The sequence below is a fragment of the Balaenoptera ricei genome, chromosome 20, assembly GCF_028023285.1.
Source record: "Balaenoptera ricei isolate mBalRic1 chromosome 20, mBalRic1.hap2, whole genome shotgun sequence".
Lineage (NCBI taxonomy): Eukaryota > Metazoa > Chordata > Mammalia > Artiodactyla > Balaenopteridae > Balaenoptera > Balaenoptera ricei.
This window is the reverse complement of record NC_082658.1, coordinates 64,030,998-64,052,285: the sequence shown is the minus strand read 5'-3', so window position 1 is coordinate 64,052,285 and position 21,288 is coordinate 64,030,998. Positions and strand designations below refer to the sequence as shown.

The 21,288-nt window shown below is 60.2% G+C and overlaps 1 protein-coding gene across 2 annotated transcripts in view; it reads right to left on the bottom strand.

Moving 5' to 3' along the window:
- Positions 1–16,776, bottom strand: part of KCNJ12 (potassium inwardly rectifying channel subfamily J member 12) — a 48,578-nt gene extending 31,802 nt beyond the window's left edge. Inside the window, exon 1 of one of the 2 annotated variants that reach the window (XM_059907084.1) lies at positions 16,491–16,776. The gene's annotated coding sequence lies outside the window, so the exon portion shown is untranslated. The remainder of the gene's footprint in view (positions 1–16,490) is intronic. The other variant, XM_059907082.1, reaches the window with a different exon arrangement.
- Positions 16,777–21,288: the final 4,512 nt, after the last annotated feature.

Sequence of the window (21,288 nt, the reverse complement as noted above, 5' to 3'; positions counted from 1 at the left end):
CTAGTGACCGGCAATGCTGCAGTGGGGACGGCTCCCTTGACTCTGTGGGGATGGTCCCCTTGACCCTCGGTGGCACCCCCGGCCCCGAGCTTTGGGAAGCCACGTCCTGGCCCAAACGCAGGGCCCTCAGTGCTCGGCGTGGCAGCTGGAAGGTGGAGTAGTAGGTGCATGGGGGCTGCACTCCCGGCCTCTGCAGCCTCATCTGTATAATGGGTGGTAGGGACAAGCCTGGCACCTGGCCAAGTGGGCACTCAGCCATCAGCTATGGAAGGGAGGGCTGAAGGGCCCCTAACGGCCCAGGGTCCACCAGTCTCCCGCCACTCAGGCCTCCACCTCCTACTGGCAGGTCAACCCAGACAGGGGTCTGAGACCCCCAGAGGGGCATTCAAGGTCCCAGCACCAGATTGATGGCCATCAGACAGTGATGGCCCCATAAGCAAGGAAGAAAAGGCACCCCAGGCCTTGCACAAAGGCAGGGAGTTGCAGAGACTCTGTGCCCACAAGGAAGGGCGGCACAGGGGCGGGGGTGAGCAGGGCCAGCCCTGAGAGTAGCCAGCGACGCGGGGGCAGACCGCATGGGGCCCTGAAGCTGGGCTTCTGACGGCTGCCCCATCAGCCACAGCCAGACTCCTAGACTGAGGCTCAGAGGAGCACCTTGGGCCTCAGAAAATCCCTTAACCTTTCTGAGCCTCATGCCTTCCTCTGTAAACGGGGGTAGAGAGTACTGGCGCCTTCCGGGGTCACCACAGGAAAGCAATGTGTCAACACCCACCGAAGTCCGAAGCAGCACGAGCTTCCAGGAACGTCCTTTCCTGAGACCCCGGAGCCCACACTCTCCCTCCAGCCAGGGGGGCGCGACAGGAGAGCCATAGATCCCACGAGCCGGGGAGACGCTGGGAGCAGAGCGATGGGACAGGAGACAACGGAAGACACGGGGACCTAAAAGTTACCGAGGGTCAAAACACAGAGCACGGGGCGGTGGGGGCCAAACCCACCCGCGCTGCCCACGCACGGCGGCACGGCCCTGCCCACCTGTGCCATCGGTCATACCCGCCTCACTGGTCACAGCACACGCGCTCCTCATGCCCGCTTACACACTCAGACACGCGCCCGCCACACAGTCAGGGTCCTGCACGGCCGCAGCGCACACAGCCAAGCACCCCGCACCGTCCACACCGCTCTACACAGTCTGCCGTTCAGACGGCCTGACCCCGCCTACCCGGCTGGCCCCAGGCCCACCCTCTGAACCCACGTGCTTGGGCTCCACCCCCGAGCATGCTGTGCTGTAAGGAGGGGCACAGAAAGGAGGGTGGGGGTCCACGAGACCCTCCACTCCTGCAGCACCAGCCCCCAGACCACGGGGAGCCAGGTGGCTGGGACTCCCTCTGAATCCAGCCACCGGCACAGCCCTGATGGGAGCTCCTGCAGGCTCCTCGGCGCTGACAGGCTGACGGGGGGTGGGGGGGGGGGTGGGGGGGTCAGCTGGGCCCCCGCCTCCCACCCGGAGCAGCTGCAGCCTTTGTGGGGTGCAGGGGGGGGGGCTCCTGTCCGCTGCCGGCCTTTCTGTCCTCCCAGCAGCAGGCAGACCCACCCTTCCCCGGAGAGCCCATGCCTGCTGGGCACACACACGTCCACATCTGTGCCCCTCCACTGAGCACACACTGAGCACCTACTGTGTGCCAGGCCTGCGGGACCCCGAGTGGGTGGCGTGACTCCCACGGCACGCCCAGGGACCCGGGGCCCGGGGGGCTCAGCCCCTCGACACAGATCACCTTGGTTCACTGCGATCCACTTTTATGAGGAGACACGTGAAAGAGACATGAGCCCAAGTGCAGCCTGCCAGACCCCGGCCAGCTCCTCCGGGCTCACGCTGCTGCCCTCGTGCTGCTGTTCCTCGAGCCCAGTGAGCCGCGTCCACCCCGGCCTCTCCCCCAGGCCCCCTCCCAGCTCCTCCCCAATCCCGTGAGGGTCTCTGCTCAGACGGCCCGACCCTCTCACATGTTCCCTGCTCACTAATTCAGGAATCTATGCTCAGTTGCCCATGGACATGTGAGGGCAGGGATTCTCTTTTTTTCTCAAGAGTGGTTTTTAGAGCAGTTTTAGGTTTACAACAAAACTGAGGGGAGGGCACAGAGTTCCCACGTACCCCGACCCCGCACGTGCACAGCCTCCGCATTGGCAACATCCGTCAATACAGCGGGACCTTTGCTGCCATCAGTGAACCTGCGTCGACAGGTCAACACCACCCGAAGTCCACAGTTTATCTCAGGGCTCACTCGTGGTGCTGCACTTTCTGTGGGTTTGGACAAATGTACAAAGACTTGTATCCACCACGGCGGTGCCACACAGAACAGCTCACTGCCCTAAATATGCCGGGCTCCGCCTGTCCATCTCCCGTTCTCCACCCCTGGCAACCACTGATCTGCCTGCTGTTTCCATAGTTCTGCCTTTTCCAGAATATCATATAGCTGGAATCACACAGCAGGTAGCCCTTTAGGACTGGCTTCTTTCACTTAGTCATATGCATTTAGGGTTCTTCCATGTGTTTCCATGGCTTGACAGCTCATTTCTTTTTAGTGCTGAAAGACACTGCATTGTCAGGACGGACCACGGTTTATTTATCCATCACCTACTGAAGGACATCTTGGTTGCTTCCAAGTTTTGGCAATAACTAATAAAGCCGCTATAAACATCTGCGTGCAGCGTTTGGTGTGGATATAAGTTTTCAGCTTCCTTGGGTAAATACCAAGGGTTAGAGTTAGGGTTGCTGGGTCATACGGTAAAGTATGTTTAGTCTTGTAAGAAACTGCCAAACTGTCTTCCAAAGCGACTGCACCATTTTGCATTCCCATCAGCTGTGATGAGAGTTCCTGCGGCTCCACGTCCTCATCAGCCATTCTAAAGGAATGCAGTGGTATCTTACTGTTGTTTTAACTTACATTTCCCTGCTGACAAATGATGTGGAGCATCTTTTCTTTTTTTTTTTAATATTTATTTATTTGGCCACACTGGGTCTTAGTTGAGGCACACGGGATCTTCGTTGGGGCACGCAGGGTCTCTCTTTGTGGCACGTAGGCTTCTCTCTAGTTGTGGCGTGCAGGTTTTTCTCTCTCTAGTTGTGGCACGCGGGCTCCAGAGCACGTAGGCTCTGTAGTTTGCGGCACGCGGGCTCTCTCGTTGATGTGCACAAGCAGCTCAGTAGTTGTGGCATGTGGGATCTTAGTTCCCTGACCAGGGATCAAACCCACGTTCCCTGCACTGGAAGGCGGATTCTTTACCACTGGCCCACCAGGGAAGTCCCTAGAGCATCTTTTCATATGTTTACTTGCCATCTGTATATCTTCTTTGCTGAGGTGTCTGTTCACATCTTTGGCCCGTTTTTTCCTATTGTCTGTTTGTCATTTGTTCTCTATTGTTGAGTTTCAAGAGTTCTTTATTTTGGATAAGAGCCCTTGATCAGATGTGCCTTTTGCAAATATTTTCTCCCTGTCTGTAGCTTGTCTTCTAATTCTCTCAACATTGTCTTTCCCAGAGCAGAAGTTTTTAATTTTAATGAAGTCCAGCTTGTCACTTATTTCTCTCATGGATCATGCCTTTGATATTGTATCTAAAAAGGCATAACCATACCCAAGGTCATCGAGGTTTTCTCCTACTCTATCTTCTAGGAATTTCATAGCTTTGTGTTTTACATTTACATTTATGATCCATTTTGAGTTAATTCCTGTGAAGGGTGTGTGGTCTGTGTCTAGATTAACCTCTTTGCGTGTGGACGTCCAGTTCTTCCAGCACCATTTGTTGAAAGACTATCCTTGCTCCACTGTGTTGCCTTTGCTCCTTTGTCAGCAATCTGTTGACTATATTTGTGCATGTCTATTTCTGGGCTCTCTACTTTGCTCCATTGATCTGTCTGTTCTGTTGCCAACCCCACACCGTCTTGATTTCTGTAGTTTTATCGTAAGTCTTTTTTTAGAAATAAATTTATTTATTATTTTTAAAATTTATTTATTTTTGGCTGTGTTGGGTCTTCGTTGCTGTGCGCGGGCTTTCTCTAGTTGCGGCGAGCGGGGGCTACTCTTCGTTGCAGTGCGCGGGCTTCTCATTGCGGTGGCTTCTCTTGTTGCGGAGCACGGGCTCTAGGCGCATGGGCTTCAGCAGTTGTGGCATGTGGGCTCAGTAGTTGTGGCATGCAGGCTCAGTAGTTGTGGTGCATGGGCTTATTTGCTCCACGGCATGTGGGATCTTCCTGGACCAGGGCTCAAACCCGTGTCCTTTGTATTGGCAGGTGGATTCTTAACCACTGCACCACCGGGGAAGTCCCTATAGTAAGTCTTTAAGTCAGTTAGTGTATTTGTTCTTCTCCTTCAGTACTGTGTTGGCTGTTTCGGGTCCTTTGCCTCTCCGTATAAACTTTAGAATTAGTTTGTCAATATCCATAAAATAACTTTCTGGGATTTTGATTGGGAATGCATTGAATCTATAGATCAAGTTGGGAATAACTGATGTCTAACAATATTGAGTCTTCCTATCCATGTACATGGACTATCTCTCCATTTATTTAGTTTTTCTTTGATTTCATTCATCAGGGTTTTGTTGGATTTATACGTCGGTGGTTTATTGGGGGGGGGGTGCTAATAGAAATGGTATTGTGATTTTAATTTTAGATTTCACTTTTCACTTGTTTACTGCTGGTATATAGGAAAGTGATTGACTTTTGTACATTAATCTTGTATCCTGCAACCTTGCTATAACTGCTTATTAGTTCCTGGAGTTTTCTTGTCGATTTTTTCATATTTTCTACATAGATGATCATGTCATTCGTGAATAGAGACAGTTTTGTGTCTTCCTCCCCAATATGTATACCTTTTATTTCCTTTTCTTGTCTTATCTCATTAGCCAGGATTTCCAGTACGATGTTGAAAAGCACTGGTGAGAGAGGACTTCTTTCCCTTGTTCCTGATCCTAGTGGGAAAGCCAAGTTTCTCATCATTAAGTATGATGTCAGCTCCAGGATTTTTGTAGGTGCCTTTATCAAGTTGAGAAAGTTTCCCTCTATTCCTAGTTTACTGAGAGTTTTTACTGCAAACGGATGCCGGCAGGGCTTTGTTTTGTCGCCTGGTGTGTCCTGGTGCTTGGAGGAAGTGCCAGCCCATGGCAGGCCCTCCGTGATCTCCTTTGGAAGGAACAGGTGCAGGGTGCAGGGAAGGGGCTAGCAGGGAGAGGGAGACACCACAGCAATGGCCTTGGGTAGGTGAAGGCAGAGGGGCCAAGTGGCCGTGGGGGACAACAATCCATCCACAGGAAAGGGATGGAGGCATGGTGAGGGGATGCAGGTGGCGGGAGGTGGGAGCTGCAAGGTTCTCCTTTGACTTTCTCAGTAATGAGGAGGCCACACAGTCGGCTGAGACTCCAGGACCCTGGAGAGTCTCAGGAGGCAGGGCCCCGGGACCAAGAGGGCAGGTTCTGGGTGGAAAGGGAGGAGGTCTGGGGCCAGAGCCCCAAGCTTGGAAGCAAGAGAGGGGTCCATGAGGCCCCAGGGCAGTGCAGGCTGCAACTGGACTCAGGAGCTCACATCCTTTAAGTCTGGTTTCCTGCATGTCCAGGAGGGATAGGGTGGGCTCAGGAGGCAGGTGGTGGGGGACCAGGGCACCAGGGGTGGTTCTGAAGGGCTCTCTAAGGTCCACTGGCTGGACACTCACCCTGGGAGGCCTCCTGCGGGGCCAGGCCAGAGCCCCTCCCCTGGGGCACCTTCTCTGCTCCACAAGCCCCGGCATCCCCACTTCTGCAGAGACTTCGCTCAGGCCATGTGGATGCACTTCCCCCGCGTCCAAAGTCGAGTGGTGAGTGAATCGGCCGCCCTGCTGTCTCCCCAAGCAGCAAAGGTTCGCATGCAGGTCTGTGGAAAGCCCAGCGTGCCCACAACGCAGCTACGGGGGGGGAGGGGTGGCTCCCGGACAGATGTGAGCCCCACCACTGCCTAAGAAATGGACAGAGGGGGCATGACCCACACGCTGAGAACTTTAGCAGGGCCTTGGCCTAAATCTTTCCCTTGCATGAGCCTCCCAGTACAGAGTGGGCACTCAGATAATGGTCTTTCTATCCTAGTCCTGTGAGGGTAAAAACGAGGGAGACTGGACCAGCCCCGCGTCCTGTGGCTGAGGTCACAGGGGATGGAGGGTGGCAGGTCATTCAGTCCCTCCCCCCTTGGGGCCTCAGTCTCTCCACCTGTAAAGTGGACGGGACTCTGAGAACCCTCCTCCATCATCTAGACTTCTGAAACCGTTCTAACACCGGGCACACACAATCACAGTTTGAACGGGACAGACTTGGCCCCATTTCTCAGAGTAGGGAAGTGAGGCTCAGAGAGGTGAAGCTGGTTTCCTGGAGTCACACAGCAGGGGGGCACGGGGGGCGCCCCATTTAAATGCACGCTAACCTGGCTCATGCCCAACACCGCACCTCCCAGATCCTCAGCCCAGGTCTCGGCCTGCCCTCAAGGGAGAGCCCTTCTTAAAGGCCTCCGTGCCTTTGGAGGCACCGGGGGCCCAGCCGTGGGGCTCCTCGGTCTGGCCGCCTGCCTCCCTCAGGACCCCATCATCTCTCAATCCCTGCTCCGCTCCCGGCCAGTACGTTTTGAGAATTAAATGAGATGATGTTCGGCAAAGCACTGAGCGCAGCGCCTGGCACCAGAAGACACCGAGTAAACAGTCGTTTTCATTATTGTTTTGGGTGCCAAGTCTCAGTGAAACATCGTGGCACTTCCTGAGAAATAAAGGCACCCAGTGACACCACGGGCTGCTGAATTCACCACCAAGGCGGGCATTTTGCTGAAGCCCCCAAAATATCCTGACGGTTGCCAGGAGCCAAGGGAGGGGGCCGAGGACACCCAGGCCCCCGGGGCACGTGGCCTCAGGCCAGGGTACCACAGTGGTTTGTCAGCACACCAGCCATCTCCAGAGGGACTCTGCCTGGCGGCCCAGGGATGGGGCCAGGGCAGGGGGGCCAGCAGGAGTGAAACCCAGCCCTCTCCCTCCAGTGAGGAGAAGGCTGGGTTTCTTTTTGCTTTTTTAATAAATTTATTTATTTATTTCTTTTTGGCTGCACTGGGTCTTCGTTCCTGCCCACAGGTTTTCTCTAGTTGCGGCGAGCGGGGTGGCTACTCTTCGTTGCGGTGCGCGGGCTTCTCATTGCGGTGGCTTCTCCTGTTGCAGAGCACCGGCTCTAGGCGCACGGGCTTCAGTAGTTGTGGCACGTGGGCTCAGTAGCTGTGGCTCGCGGCCTCTAGAGCGCAGGCTGAGTAGTTGTGGCGCACGGGCTTAGTTGCTCTGCGGCATGTGGGATCATCCCGGACCAGGGGTCGAACCAGTGTCCCCTACCTTGACAGGAAGATTCTTAACCACTGCGCCACTAGGGAAGCTTGCAGGGAAACCACAACACCCGAGGAGGCCTCTCGGGCTCCAGGCGCAGACGGACTGCTGGCGATGAGCTGGGGCCATGCGATCTCTCTGAGGTTCAGTGTTGGCATCTGGAAATAGGGCAGCTGCTCCCCATCCCTGGGGCTAGCCATGAGGGCCCAACAGGATGAGAAAGGGCCCCGCATATGGCAGGAGCACCACCCAACTCCCAAAGACCTCAACCTGGGGGAGGGCAAAGGTCAGGGAAATAACCGTTCTGCAGGAGCTGGCAGCTGCCGGGAAGGGAATGACAGAAAGGTGTTTCAGCAGGAAGAAACACTCCACTGGCTCTAAAACAGAGGCAGTGGAGGCCACGGTGGGATCCAGGCACGCTCAACTCTCCAAGGGACGGGGACCACCCCCGGAGGGCACAGCGGTGGCAGCTCTAAAAGCTACAAAGGCGGGCTTCCCTGGTGGCGCAGTGGTTGAGAATCTGCCTGCCAATGAAGGGGACACGGGTTCGAGCCCTGGTCTGGGAAGATCCCACATGCCGCGGAGCAACTAGGCCCGTGAGCCACAACTACTGAGCCTGCGCGTCTGGAGCCTGTGCCCCGCAACAAGAGAGGCCGCGATAATGAGAGGCCCGCGCACCGTGATGAAGAGTGGCCCCCGCTTGCCGCAACTGGAGAGAGCCCTCGCACAGAAACGAAGACCCAACACAACTATAAATAAATAAATAAATAAATAAATAAAATTTAAAGTAATAAGGAGGTACCATTTAAAAAAAAAAAAAAAAAAGCTACAAAGGCACGAGTCCTCCGACCCAGCAGGGCCGCTTCTGGACTTTTTGCTTGGACAGAGCTGGCACGAGGACCTCAGTACCCAGGTGATCATAGCAGCGTTACATGCGATAACAGCCAAGGGCTGGAGGTGCCCCAGAACGAAGCAGGCTCACGAAACAGAAATCCAGCCCAGTGAAGGGAATACTGGGCAGACCTTAAAACCGTTCTGCTCATTGATGTACTAATCAAAGGGGTCATCTACTACACCTCTCCTGTGCATTTCCTTTGATCGCTCCCAGCAGCCTCATGGGGGGAAGAACCGTTAATGCCTCCATTTTGCAGATGAGCAAACTGAGACACAGAACAGTCAAGCAATCTGCTCAAGGACACACAGCTGGTAAGTAGCACAGACCAAGCATACCGTATATGCTTGTGTCTCCAAGATATGTTGCTACAAAATTTTTTTTTCTTAAAAAAGTCAAGACACAGGGCAGCATATCCAGGTTGACCATGTGTAATGGGTTGAGTGATGGCTCGCCCAAAATATATGTCCACCCAGTACCTCTGAATGTGAGTTTATTTAGATAAAGGGTCTTTGCAGGTATAACTAAGGATGTGGAGATGAGACCATCCTGGATAAGGATGCCCTGAATCCAATGACAAGTGTCCTCATGAGAGGAGAGAAGACACAGGGAGAGAAGGCCACGTGAAGACAGAGGTGCAGACTGGACGGATGCCAAGGAACCCCAAGGGTCACAGCAGCCACGGGGGCCGGGAGAGAGGCCCGGGGAGGATTCTCGGAGGAAGCAACCCTGCCGACACCTTGATTTCGGACTCTGGCCCCCAGAACTGAGAGACAACAATCTGTTTTGTTTTAAGCCCCCCAGTTTGTGGTGACTTGGTATGAAAGAAAGTAGTACAGACCCCACCGGCTCCCAATCATCCCGCTTCTGTTTCCTCCTCTGGACCTGGCTGATGGACCATCCCATAGGACGGCTGCCCCTGGCAGGGCAGTGCAGACGTGTCGGGGGTGTGGGTTTGTTCAACCACCTCCCCTCGGGTTCCCAGTTCCCAGAGGAGGAGACTGAGACCAGAGGCTCGGGTCACAGCTCCCAGGGGGGGGCTGCTCCCCGTCAATCCCCACCCACCAGTGCTTGATCCGTGGCAGAGTGAGTGGGGGACCCCTGAGGCCCACCAGGAGGGCAGCTGGGTCAGGACAGGACCCAGAGCCAGGTCACCTGGCTCTGGAGCCTCAGGGCTGGGGCATCTGCTGTAGGATTGGGGCCAGACCCCACAGGTGCCGCAAGGCTCTAGCTGGCAGGGCCGGCAGAGGAAAGGAAGAGGGTGGCTCGGGTCTCCTCTGCTGTGAAGCCCCAAGGGAGGGGCTGGGCCGTTCCGTGGCTGTCCGGGGACTTTTGGGGGCACCCCCTCCAGTGGTCCTGAAGGCTCCCGGGGCCCGGGGTGGGGGTGGGGGGAACTTGGCTGCCCCAGCCGGGCAGGTGCTCCCGACAGCTTGAGGCACAGCAGGCCGAGGTGATGGGCGCGGGTTAGCCTCCGGCCTGTGTGGCAGAGGGGCCGGGGGCAGGGAGAGCGGAGGCTGCCCTGGCCGCCCTGACCGCAGAGCTGAAGTGGAAAAGGGATGAGAAAACAGATGCCCAGGCGGGGCATGATGTTCACGTCCACTTCACACATGCGGAGACCGAGGCTCGGGACCAGCACAGGGGTGACTAACACCCTCTCAAACTTAGCCTCTCAGACCCTTTCCACAGGGGCCCTCAGTGGAGCCTGAGGGGACGGTCCTTCCGATGCCTCTCAAACCAGGTGACAGGTGTGGCGGTGCTGGCACCCGACAGGAAGCTCAGAGGTGGGTCGGGGGGCACCGAGTCCCCAGCAGAGGCCTGCCCCTGCCGAGGACCTCGGACGAGCAGCCTGGCCAGTGCCTTCCCTGCGGGGCTCAAGCACAGCGCTGGCCTCAGCCTCATATGTGTCCATGCTGGGCCGGGCGGTCCCTGAGGCCAGAGGGGACGGGGCCAGCCCAGGGTCAAGGGCTGGGCTGCAGCAGGGTGAGCTCCCCGCGGTGGCTACACTGCTGGGGAGACTGAAAAGTGCAGGTTCCCAGGCTCCACCCCGGGCCCCACCCCAGGCCCCACCCCAGGCCCTCGGAACCAGAATTTCTGGGGACAGAGCCAGGAGATCTGGATTCTCCAACTGCTTCCCGAGGGGTCTGAGGAAGGAGGTACCCCAGCAAAGATCCAGCAGCTCTCCCGGGACTAAGACACGCCAATTCTGCAATTCCAGGTTCTCTGTCCCAAAGAGGCCACAACTCCATGACTCAGAGCCCATCGCCCAGGAACTTGGGTGGCTGAGTGCTTTCCTAGACTCCACAGCTAAGATGCTGTGGTCCCAAGACTCTGACTCAGCCCTCAAGTCAATCCAAGGAGAGAGGACGAAGCCCCTGAGTATGGGGCCTGGGGCACCAGCAGGGACGGCAGGGACGGGAAGATGAGAAAACACGGAAACAGGGAGGGGGAGAGAGACAGAGAGGGCACTGCAGCTGCTAGCAGGTGTGCACAACCGCATCCACATGTTTGTTAAGCACTCAGACAATCTAAAAGGTTCTCTAATGACAGTCCCCTCAAAAGCATAAAGCTTTGGGGCGGGGGTGAGCGGGAGACAAGGTTTGAGAAAAAGAAATTCATTTTCTGTCCTTACAATCGTGTGATGCTTTACCGTGAGCCTGTAACACTCCTGTCATTAAAAACTGTGATAATTAGCAAGAGAATATGACAAAGTCTATGCTTCCTTAAGTGTCTGTTCACTGGTTTCTTTACCCTCCCCCAATCCAGACATCAGTTCCCAGCCCCCAGCCCCAGGCACAGGGTAAAGCAAAGGTACCTGCTCCAGACTCAATAGTCAAAAGCATGAATAATGCTGAATTCTGACCTCCTCAGGGCCAGTGTCACTAAGATTCACCAGGCAGAGACCTCTAGGGCTCTCTGAGAAGGGTAGGGAGAGGCCAGCAAGAAAAGACATGTCCAGGGGCTGGTCCCGAGGGCGCTGTGCAAGGGGGTCCAGGGCCCTGCCCACACCCTGCTTCCACAAGGCCACGGGCCAGGCCCCTGAGAAGCCCCACCTTTGAGCCCCCTCACCTGCCCCGGATCCCGGCCCCCCTCGGGAGTTGCCGGCGTCTATCTACCTCTGCTCTCCGCGCGACCCAGCCAGGCCCCGCGCTCTCTGGGCCTGGCCAACCTCTCGCCCTGCGAAGGGGCCGGGTGGAGCCAGCTCCCCGCGGGGCCCCCAGTCCTCCTCGGCCCCCCCTGGCCCGGCTTGGCCTGGAACCAAGAGCCCACAGGCACAGGGTCGGGGGCAGGGGGGTGGCGCGGCTGCTACCTCCCAGAACGCCAGCTGCTGGCAGCGATTTATTTTTGCCTTAAGTGCCGGAGAATTGCAGGGCTGGAGCCGCCAGCTCAGGGGGCTTGGGCTGCAGCTGGAAGGAGAGGGAGGTGGGCAGGGTGGGGGACACACAGCCCCTCCGTGACCTCGGCCGTTCACGCACACGCACACACACACACGCGCGCGTGCGTGCACACACACACAGAGCTCGGTACCTCCACATGCCAACCCCCCCCCCTCCCCGCACCGGCCCAGCTCTCCTGGGGAAGCCAGCGAGCAGCTGTGAGGAGGCTTCGGGGGCAGAGGGTCCCCACCGCTGTCCCCCGCCTTGCTGCCACCTCTGGCTGGGGCTGTCCCTCTTGGGCCGCAGGCTGCCCCCTCCCACAGCGGGGGCGTCCCTCACAACGTGGGGGCCACAGCCCCAGGCGAGCTGGAGGGGGCCCGGCTCCGCCCCAGAGGGGAGCTCAGGAGACACAGCCTGCCCTGCACCCAAGGGAGACCGACAACAAACAAGAGAAAACATAACGTGGCAGACGGCGTTAAGTTCCACGGAGAGAAAAGCAGGAGAAGGAAGTGGGGAAAGGGAGGCTGCCGTGTTGCCCAGGGAGCCAGGAGAGGCGTGGGGAGTAGGCGGCGTTCGGGCAAGAGCTGAGAGCGATGGGGGAGGGCCCTGCGGAGCTCTGGAGAGGGCAGCTGGGGGCAGACGGGGCAGAGGCCCGACGGAGGAGGCCTGGCGCATCGGAGGCACCGCGGGAGGGAGGCCGGTGGCCTGGGCGGAAGTGGGGAGTGAAGGCGGCAACAGGGCCAAACTGCGGGCTCCGCGGACCAGGGTGAGGAGGGCCCAGACCCCAAGACCCTAGAGGCCACGCCAAGGGAAACATGGCCGGCGCTGCAGGGCTGAAGGCTAAGCAGGGGCTGGACCAGGGTCCCCAGGGCGCCCACAGCCTCACGCGGCCTTTGCAGCTGCCACTTCAGCAGCTGGGCAGGAAGCCTCGAGATGCAGAACATCGGTGGGGTGAGAGGAGGAAGTGGGTTGGGGAGGGGGTAGAGCTGACACACTAGGAGGGGGAGGCCCTCTTCTCCCATAGAACCCTCGCCTACCCTCTCTGGGCCTCAGTTTCCCCCCTGTCCAAGGGAAGGCTGGACTGAATGGCAGATATCAAGGCTCTGGCATCGCAGAGGCTCACATGCCCTCCTTCATGGAGCCCCTCCTTGCCGCACCCCATTTCTGTTGAGACTCCCCCAAAGGCACACACAGAGGCTCACATTTCCACTCTCCCATCCTGGGTGCTCTCAGAAGCCTCCCCACCTGGCGCTCTGATCCCACTTCACAGATGATAAACTGAGACCCAAGAGAAGAAGTGACTGGGCCACAGTCAGACCCCCGGCCTCGCTCACCCTAGCTGTCTGCCCTAAAGTCTCCCCCGAAAGAATGCGAGAAGGCGCTAGGTCAAGGGCCAGGTCTCCATTTACTCAACACCCACTTATTAAGCACCTTCTGTATGCCAGACACTGCTCTGGGGCCACAGCTGAGCAGCGGGGCACCAGGGCCTCCACCCCAGGAGCTCACAGCCCACCACAGCCCCCAGTGAGGCCTCAGCAGCAGAGAAAACAGCCCAGACACAGACCCACCAGTTATTTACTGAGCACCTACTACATGCCAGGCCTTAACCAGGTCCCGAGGACACAGCAACCTGGAAGCTGCGATGGCAGGCAGGCACCAGGGCCTGTAGGGGACCAGCCCTGGTGGGGCGGCAGCCCCCACAGACAGCCTGGCAGGCGGATGCACTCTGCGCAGGCTGTCTGTGGGATGCAGGAAGGTGGGCTCTGGGTCCGAGCCGCGTTCCCGTCTCTCCCAGAGCCTCCCTGGGCCTCGCGGAGCTACTGCCATCCTCTGCACTAGCAGACCATTAGGAAATTAAATCAGCTGGCAGAGTGCTGGGCCCTCAGCCAGTGCCCAGCGAGGGCTCCAGTTCTGCCCTCGGCCCCAGATCCTCTGGAAAACCCTCCTGCCTGCCCAGCCCCACCCCCAGCCCCAGCCCCACGGCTCCTCTGAAGCCTCCGGGCCTCCTGCCCTGCCTGCGGCCCAGTTTCAGGCTGGCCTTCTTTCATCTCTGGCCTTCCCCTGGCTGTCTCCCTGCCACACTGCCAACTCCCCTGGAGCAGCCATCCCGTGGACCGAGCCCACACCCCACACACCTTCCCAGTGGCCAGCCAGCCTCTATCCCTCTTGCTGCTCACGAGCTGCCTCTCTCCCAGCCTCTCCTCCATGCCAGCCCGAGACAGGGCTCCAGCCGCAGCCCCAGGGCAGGGGCAGGTGTGCCCAGGCATCACTCACAGCAAAAGCCCCGGCAGGGACCCAGCAACAGGCGCCAGTTGCACCTGTCGGAGGGACGGCCCGGCCCGAGCTGGGAGCAGCGAGCTTGAGACATCAGGTGGGCCCCGAGGGGGCTCCAGCAGCCTCCGGCCTGGAGCCAGACAAGGGCCACTGAGGTTGCTGGGAGTGACAGTGCAGTTGCTTCCACCCTAGACGCTGTGCCAAGGCCTCCTGGTGCCGGGCTTGGTGCTGCCAGCCGTGGCCCAGGGCACCAGAGGCCTCGCCAGGCCAGAGGAAACTGCCCACAGGCAGAGCTGGTCCCAGTGCGGCATAACTGCAGGGCGCTGCTGTCACTGTTAGTGTTGTTACTGTTACCACTGCTGTCACTATTATTGCACTGCCTCAGGGCCACCAGGGTTACCTTGTCCTGCTCTGGGCAGACTTGAGAGGAGGGACACCATGGCCCTGTAGCAGGAAACCTGTCAGGGCAGCCCTCTGGCCTGGCGAGAGCTAGGTGGAGGTGTCTTCTCAAACCCCTGACTTGCTGTGTGGCTTTGGGCAAGATCCTGCCCCTCTCTGGGCACCTTTTCCTCACAGCACAGCACAGTTCACTGAACATCCGTCCACCAGGCACATACCTCGAGGAGGGGGTCTCCTCCTAAGCAACCTGAAGCCTGATGGGGGTCTGACATGGCAGTTGGGCATGGGAGGGGGTCCAGGGATAGACCGACAAACTTAGGCTCTGCCCCTTTGCCCGAGGGAAGGTCCATCCCCTTCAGGGCTGGGAGGGGGCTCTGCTGTGCCCTCACCTGGAGAGGGGGGCACAAGGAGAGAGTCCGGGACTGGAAATTCAGGTCTGCCAGGTGTGTGCCAACACCCAACATCTATAGACTGCCCAATATATGCGCTCAGCGGTACACCCGTAGAGAGGAGGGACCTCCCCTGTTGTCCAGCACACTGGAGCCCCCTTCTTGTCCCCAAGGGTGCCCAAGCAAGCCCCTGCCCCCTTGCACCCTGCTCTCCCTCAGGGGTCTGGGGCCCACATGACTGGAGCCGTTCCGAGGCCCCCTCCTGGAGCTGCCGACACCCGGCCCCCTAGCTGGAGGGGAGGGGCCGCCAGAAAGCTGAGGGGCGGATCATGCCGAGGCGTTTCTTTGGGGGTCCCAGCGAGCGGGGAGGGTGCTCTTCTCACAACGGGGGGAGGGGTTGGCCGCAAAAAGACCACACGCCCCCACCGCTCGTCGGGTTCTCCCCTCCCTGGCGCTCTCCAGCCACGTGGTGGCGGTCCAGGGCGGAGACCTGCGACGAGGGGCTGCGGAGAAGCACAAGCGGAGGCTGAGGTCCGAACGGGGCGGCAGCCGGGGCCTGGCCGTCCTCTGCACCTCGGGAGCGGGCGAGGGGGAGGCTGGAGGCTACCGCCTTCTGGGTTCGCACCTTCGAGGAGGCGGCTGCTGATTTCAGCGGCGTGTGGGCGCCTCTGCGCTCCCCGGAGACGGAGCCTGCGGACCCGGGCTCCGCGACGCGGATATGGGGGGCTGGAGGTCCCCAGCACTTTATTCCAGGGTCCGTCCTGGGCACGGGAAGCACAGGAGAAAGGAGCAAAGGTCCCAGGAGGTGCAGGGCTCCCGGATGAAGAGCTGCTGGGGAAACGGGGAGCGGGGTGGCCCCGGTCCCAGCAGATCCAGGCCGCGCGGAGGCAGGAGAACCTCCCAGAACCAAAGACCACCTCCAAAGAGACACTTGCCTGTGACCTCCGGTTCTGAACACAGGTTTTAAAATGTTCACGTGACATGTGCACACTCCATCGGAACAGGCAGCACAGACACCCACTGGGGCCTCAAATCCCATCTGAAGCCCCGCAGGAACTCCCCACCCAGTTGCCGCTGGTTCCCCCGCCCCGCGCCCCTCCCCGCGCCCCAGGACATCCAGAGCAGACGTCAGCACTGTGAGGGGACCCCGGCCCTGAAACCCGCGGGGCCTCTCAGCCAAGCGACCACCCCTGAGCGATCAAGGCCGAGTTCTACAAGCGAAAAAAGGTGCGGCTGGACTCCTCGGCTGGCTCACTCGCCAGAGGACCACACCGTTTCCAGAATATCTTTACTCCAATAGAGCGCAGGAGGTGGGAAAGACCGACGACTCCAAGGACCCGCAGCCCTTGGGCCTGGGGGCATTCTCCGGGCCGCCCGCAGTCCGCGCCCCGCTCGGCACCCCCGCCCCGGTCGGGGGGTCTCCGAGGAAGGTCACTCGTAAGACTGACGCCGCCTGCGGAAGCGCCTCCCCACGCTCCCTCCCGAGCCCCCTCGTGCGAGGCGTCCAGAGGGGGGCCGAGGGCGCCTCAAAGTTTCCCGGAGCGCCCCCAGGACGAAGGTTAGCAAGGAGCAAAGTTCCCTGGCGGCGGTGGTTTGGAGACATGGCAGAGGAGAAAAGCTCGCAGTCAGCATTTCCTCCTAACGCTCACCAGGGAGGGGGAAAAAAAAAAAAAAAAGCAGAAAACGAGAGGACGAACAGACCCAGCCGCCCCACCTTCCCAATTGCTGCACCTCCTCGTGCCCGCTCGGCCGGGAAGGGGGCCCGCGAGGAGCCGGAGCCGGGCCCCCCGGTGCTTACCTCGGTCAGTGCCCCGGGCGCGGCGCGCTCCGCGTCCTCCGAGCTCCGGGCGGCCGTTTCTGGCCCCGGCAGCCGCCGCGCTGCCTGCATCGCCGCCGCCGCCTCAGGGCAGCCCCCGGGGGCGCTCCATGCTGAGGGGCGCGTCGGTGCGGGGCGCCAATCGCCCCGGTCCGGTCGCGGGTCGGGGGCGCGCGCCTGGACGGCGCCCCCGGTCGCGGGGCGCACGCTCCGGTCGGCGCGGCTGGCGTCCGTCCCTCCGTCCCGCGGCGCGTGCGACCGACCCACCCCCTCCCCCGCCGGCTGTTATCTGATCCCGGGCTGGGCCGGGCGCGCTCCCCCACGCCCAGGCGCCCCGCGTCTCCACGCCCGCTCCGGCCCCTCCGGCCCCTCCGGCCCCTCCGGCCCGTCGCCCTCGCCCTCGGCTGCTGTTCCCGGGAAGGCGGTGGCAGCGGCAAGGCCCGGAGAAGGCGGGGAGAGCGGAATGGAGGGCGAGGAGGCGGCGGGAAGCTGAGGCTCGGCGCGCACCCAGCTCCGCGCCCGGCTGTCACCAGAACCCAGCTCGGCAACAACTCTAACTCTCCGCCGAGAGAACGCCCGCCCCGCGCCGCGCCGCCGCTGCCCCCGCCCACCCAGCCCAGGCCTGGCCCGGCGTCCCCGGCCCCGGCCCCCCTCCACACACAGACACACGGCCAGCCACTTGCGCACTGGAGCGCGCGCGCGCGTGCACACACTACACACACACACACACACACACACAGGGAGGCATGTCCTCCCAGAGACCCACACAGGTGCATGGCGAGCGCACACACAGGAAAGGAAATCTTGCACACACACGTGTGCACACAGCCGAGTACACAAGCTCAGGCGTCTGGATCCACACATGCAAAATGCATGCCGTGACGTGCATGATGGTTGCAGGTGCAATACACACTCATACATGCACGTGCAAGGGGGATAGCTGCAGGAGGGCACATGTGCACACAGGTCCCAGGTTGTACATTCCCATGGACTCCTTTCCCGTTGCACCCCAGGCATGCACACTCGGACACAAGCGTTTCCCCCTCTTCAATAGCATCTCTCTCCTCATCTTGTGCTCTGCTTGGCTTTTTCCTCTCTTGCTTTCTCTTTCTGCTCCTCCCCCTGCCCTCTTTCTCTGCAGACCTGACCCCCATGTGACCCTCTTCTCTTGCCACCCCTGCCTCTGCCTCTTCCCAGCCTGTCCCCACAAGCCCTGCCCTCCAAGCCTCCTGGGGCCTATTGTCTGGGCCTCAGATCTCTCAGCCTTGGGCAGGGCCCAGGCCTTTCATCCCGGCAGACAGACCTGCCCAGCTGGGCCTTGGCCTAGGGAGACCCCATTTTATCACCAGTCTGACCCCTTGCTCAGCTCTGGGGCCACGGATTTCGGCCAAGGAGGCAGGTTTGTGCTCAGAGCGCAAGCCTCAAAGGGCTCCCTGGCCCCCTCAGCCTCCAGCTTCCCCTTTAATGTGAAATATAATTATGTGTCTGCACAGCAGGGAGACTGGATGCAGGGTTCTAACCAAGGAGGATGGCTTTCTGGCCACCGCCCAGATCGCTGACGGCTCAGACAGAGCGGCCTGCAGTCCCCACCGGCCCCAGGCTCCCGGCCCCAGGCAGCTGGTGGGTTCGGCCTGGCCGAGGCCACCCGGAAAACTCACCCCAGGCTGTCCAGGGCTGGAGCCACACCAGGTCCTCTGTCCAGCTGTGGAGGCAGATCGCCTCGCCTCTCCGTGCCTCACTTTCCTCGCCTTCGTCCTGCAGCTGCAGTGAGAACTGAGGACAGAGCACACCTAACGCCCTCGGCAGGCTCACGGCTGGGTAGATGCCGAACGCTGGCCAGGCGCTCGCTCGCGAAGACACTTCATTGTCACCACCACAGTGGCCCTATTTCACAAGTTCAGGAGCATATCTGTCCCCAGTATGAGAGCCCCTGCCCCTTGCCTTGACGGCTGCGAGGGGCTGCGGCGGAGAGAAGGGGCATCCCAGTAGATTCCAGCCCCATGCCCCCAACCTGTCCTGCCCGACTGGTACACGGTGTCCTGGTTTTCTCCTCCTCAGAGACCAGCTCCCAGGGGACCAAAAGCTCTCAGGAAACTTTTCCTCCCTCTCCCTCACAGTGACCGAGGAGGGCAGTGGCTCAGCTCCCCACCCTCCCCTGCCCCGTTCCCCAGAAGACAGAGGACACGGTTCCACCGTAGGAGGAAGGGGCCCCAAGACACCCACCCTGTGAGACCCCACCCAGGGTCCCCAGGGGATCCGGGATGCCCCTCAGCTGGGAGATGGTTCCAGCAAATGGTCTCAGCTGGGGAATGGACGGGAGTACCTTGGGGCAACACTGGGTCTAGGATTCTGGCAGCTCTTGGGACAAGGGGGTGTACCCAGGGCATCCTCAGCCCCAGAACACCCCCCACACACACAGAGCCCTCACCCAGCTGCTCACCAAGAGGGCCAGCGTGAGGCAAGCTGGTCATCCCCCTGGGCCCCAAGCCTCCCCCAGAGCCACTATCAGACCCATTTCACAGAGACAGCGAGTATCTTCCCCAAGGTCACCCAGCAAGAAGGTCCCACAGAGGTGTGAGCCTAACTCCTTCGGCTGCTGGCCTTCAGGCTCTGCATCCCTCCCTCCTGACCCACCAGCTGGGCGGGGACTCAATTCCTAACCCTGAACGCACCCCACCAGCAGGCGCTATGTTCCCTGGACACACAGTCCTTGGCTGGACAACAAGGGGAACCAGCTTCCCGGGGGGGGGGGGGGGGGGGCGGGGGACTCTCCCTCGTCCCAGTGCAGGAACTGGAGCACAGAGGGGCCCAGGGCTTCCAGTCTGTGGGCAGAGGGCTCTCGGCCCTCCCAGGGCACTGCCCAGAGCAGTGGGGGGCATCACACCTCCCTGTGGTGTGGAGGAAGGCCAAGCAGGGCCGGTAGAGGGACCTTGGACATGTTCCCTGTGAGGTCCCACTTCCTCCTCTGTAAAATATCCCCCCTCCCAGGACTGCATGAGAAGCCAGCGAGACAGAGGAGGTAGGTGCCCTGCACACAGCAGGAGTTCTGGCTACAGACGGCCCTTCCCAGCACCCTGTGAATGTGCCCAGCTTTCCCGTACCCTGAAATTCTCTCCTCCTCTCCAGGGTGGGGCCCAGGCCCTCCCAGCCCTGGGCGGAGCACACAGTAGCTGTTCAAGAAAACGTTTGCTGAGCTGGGCATTCTCAGAGCCACAGGCCAGGAGGCAAAGGGCCCCTGGTCCATTTGGAACCACTCCTTCATTTGAGGAACGTGAGGCCCAGAGAGGGGAGGCTGCTCCCAAGGCCACAAAGCCATGAGGAGCAGGGGTGGGGTGGGTAGGGGGCCCCCGCAGGCTGGGGTTCACTGGTCTGAGTGGCCACACGCTCGGAGCTGTCGGCTCCTGTAATACTTATATCTTAATATGATGACACCAGCATAAATTAACCATTGACTGAGATGTGAAAACTGCGCACCCCACCCGTCAGGCTGCTGCCTCAATGCCCCCAAGACCCCTCCCAGCTCCACAGCCCCGAGGGCTGCCTCCTCCCAGGAGCCTGCCCGGGTTTCTCCCTCCTCAGCAGGAGACCCTCGCAACATAAAATGGGCTCATGGCCTCCCAGGGCACGACTGAGAACCAAAGTCCCAGTGTGCCCCCTCCTCAGCCCCCCTGTTCCCGACACACCGGCCAGCCAGCCAGGCCTCAGACACCACCAGCTTGGTTCTGCTGCTGGGATCTCTCCCCAGACTGTTCTTCCTTCGGGGGCAGCTCAGGGCCCCTCTTGGAGAGGCCTGCACACAGTCTCCCATCCCCCGTTTCACTTTCTTCCCAGCTGGCCACTTGCTGCGGCATCTCGTTTACTGTCTGTCTCCTCCAAGGTCTGTCAGCTGTACGAGGGCAGGGGCAACGTCCGCCCAGCATGCTCACAGCCCAGGGCCCCCAGAATAGTGGGAAGGGATTGCCTGGGGAAGACATGACAGGTGTGCAGGCCGAGGCCCTTTGTCAGGGGTGCTGTGGAGACATGATGGCAGGGAGAGGTCAAGAAAGTGACAGCCTGCGAGCTCCCGGCCCTGCGCTCCCCCGTCCCCAGGCACCTGCAGGCCCCGGGCTGACCCTACGGCATCGATCTGAGGAGAGCAGAACTTCAGGAATGGAGGGCAGCCCTGGAAACAGGACACTGAGTCCCGCCCACCCCGTCAGGAAGCAGGCATCGATCTCAGCCTGGAGCTGGCCCGCTGACGCTTCCCTCCTGCACAGGCTCTGCACGCGGCCTCCTCCCCGCGCCCCTGGAGCTGCAGCTGTCTGGAGGCCAGGGGGCAGCACCGGGGTGAAGGCCGCTCGATCCAATACCTTCTGTGCGTTGGGCGGGTGCTGTCCTGGCTGGGCCACTTTGGAGGCATCAGTGGTCCACATTCTCCCACTGTTTAAGCCCCTCTCCTGAGAACCTTACCCACACCTACCCATGCCCTCTACCATCTGCTTGCTGGAGGGATGGCTGGGACCACAGCCGGCCCAGAAGGCAGGTGACCCAGGCCTGGCTGTGAGCTTTACTGTGATTGGTTGGGGGTGTGGACATGTGATCGAAGCCAGCCAAGGAGAACCAGCCCTAAGACTTTGGCTGGATCAGCTGGGAAAGGAACTCTGTGCCCAGGGGCTGCTGGGGACACCTTTGCCCCAACGTGGGCTGAGCCCACCTGAGAGGACCCCCACCCAGAGGAAAGCAGAGGTGAGGGTGCAAGAAACAGACTCCAGACATGGCCTATGGGGCCCTTTAGATCCAC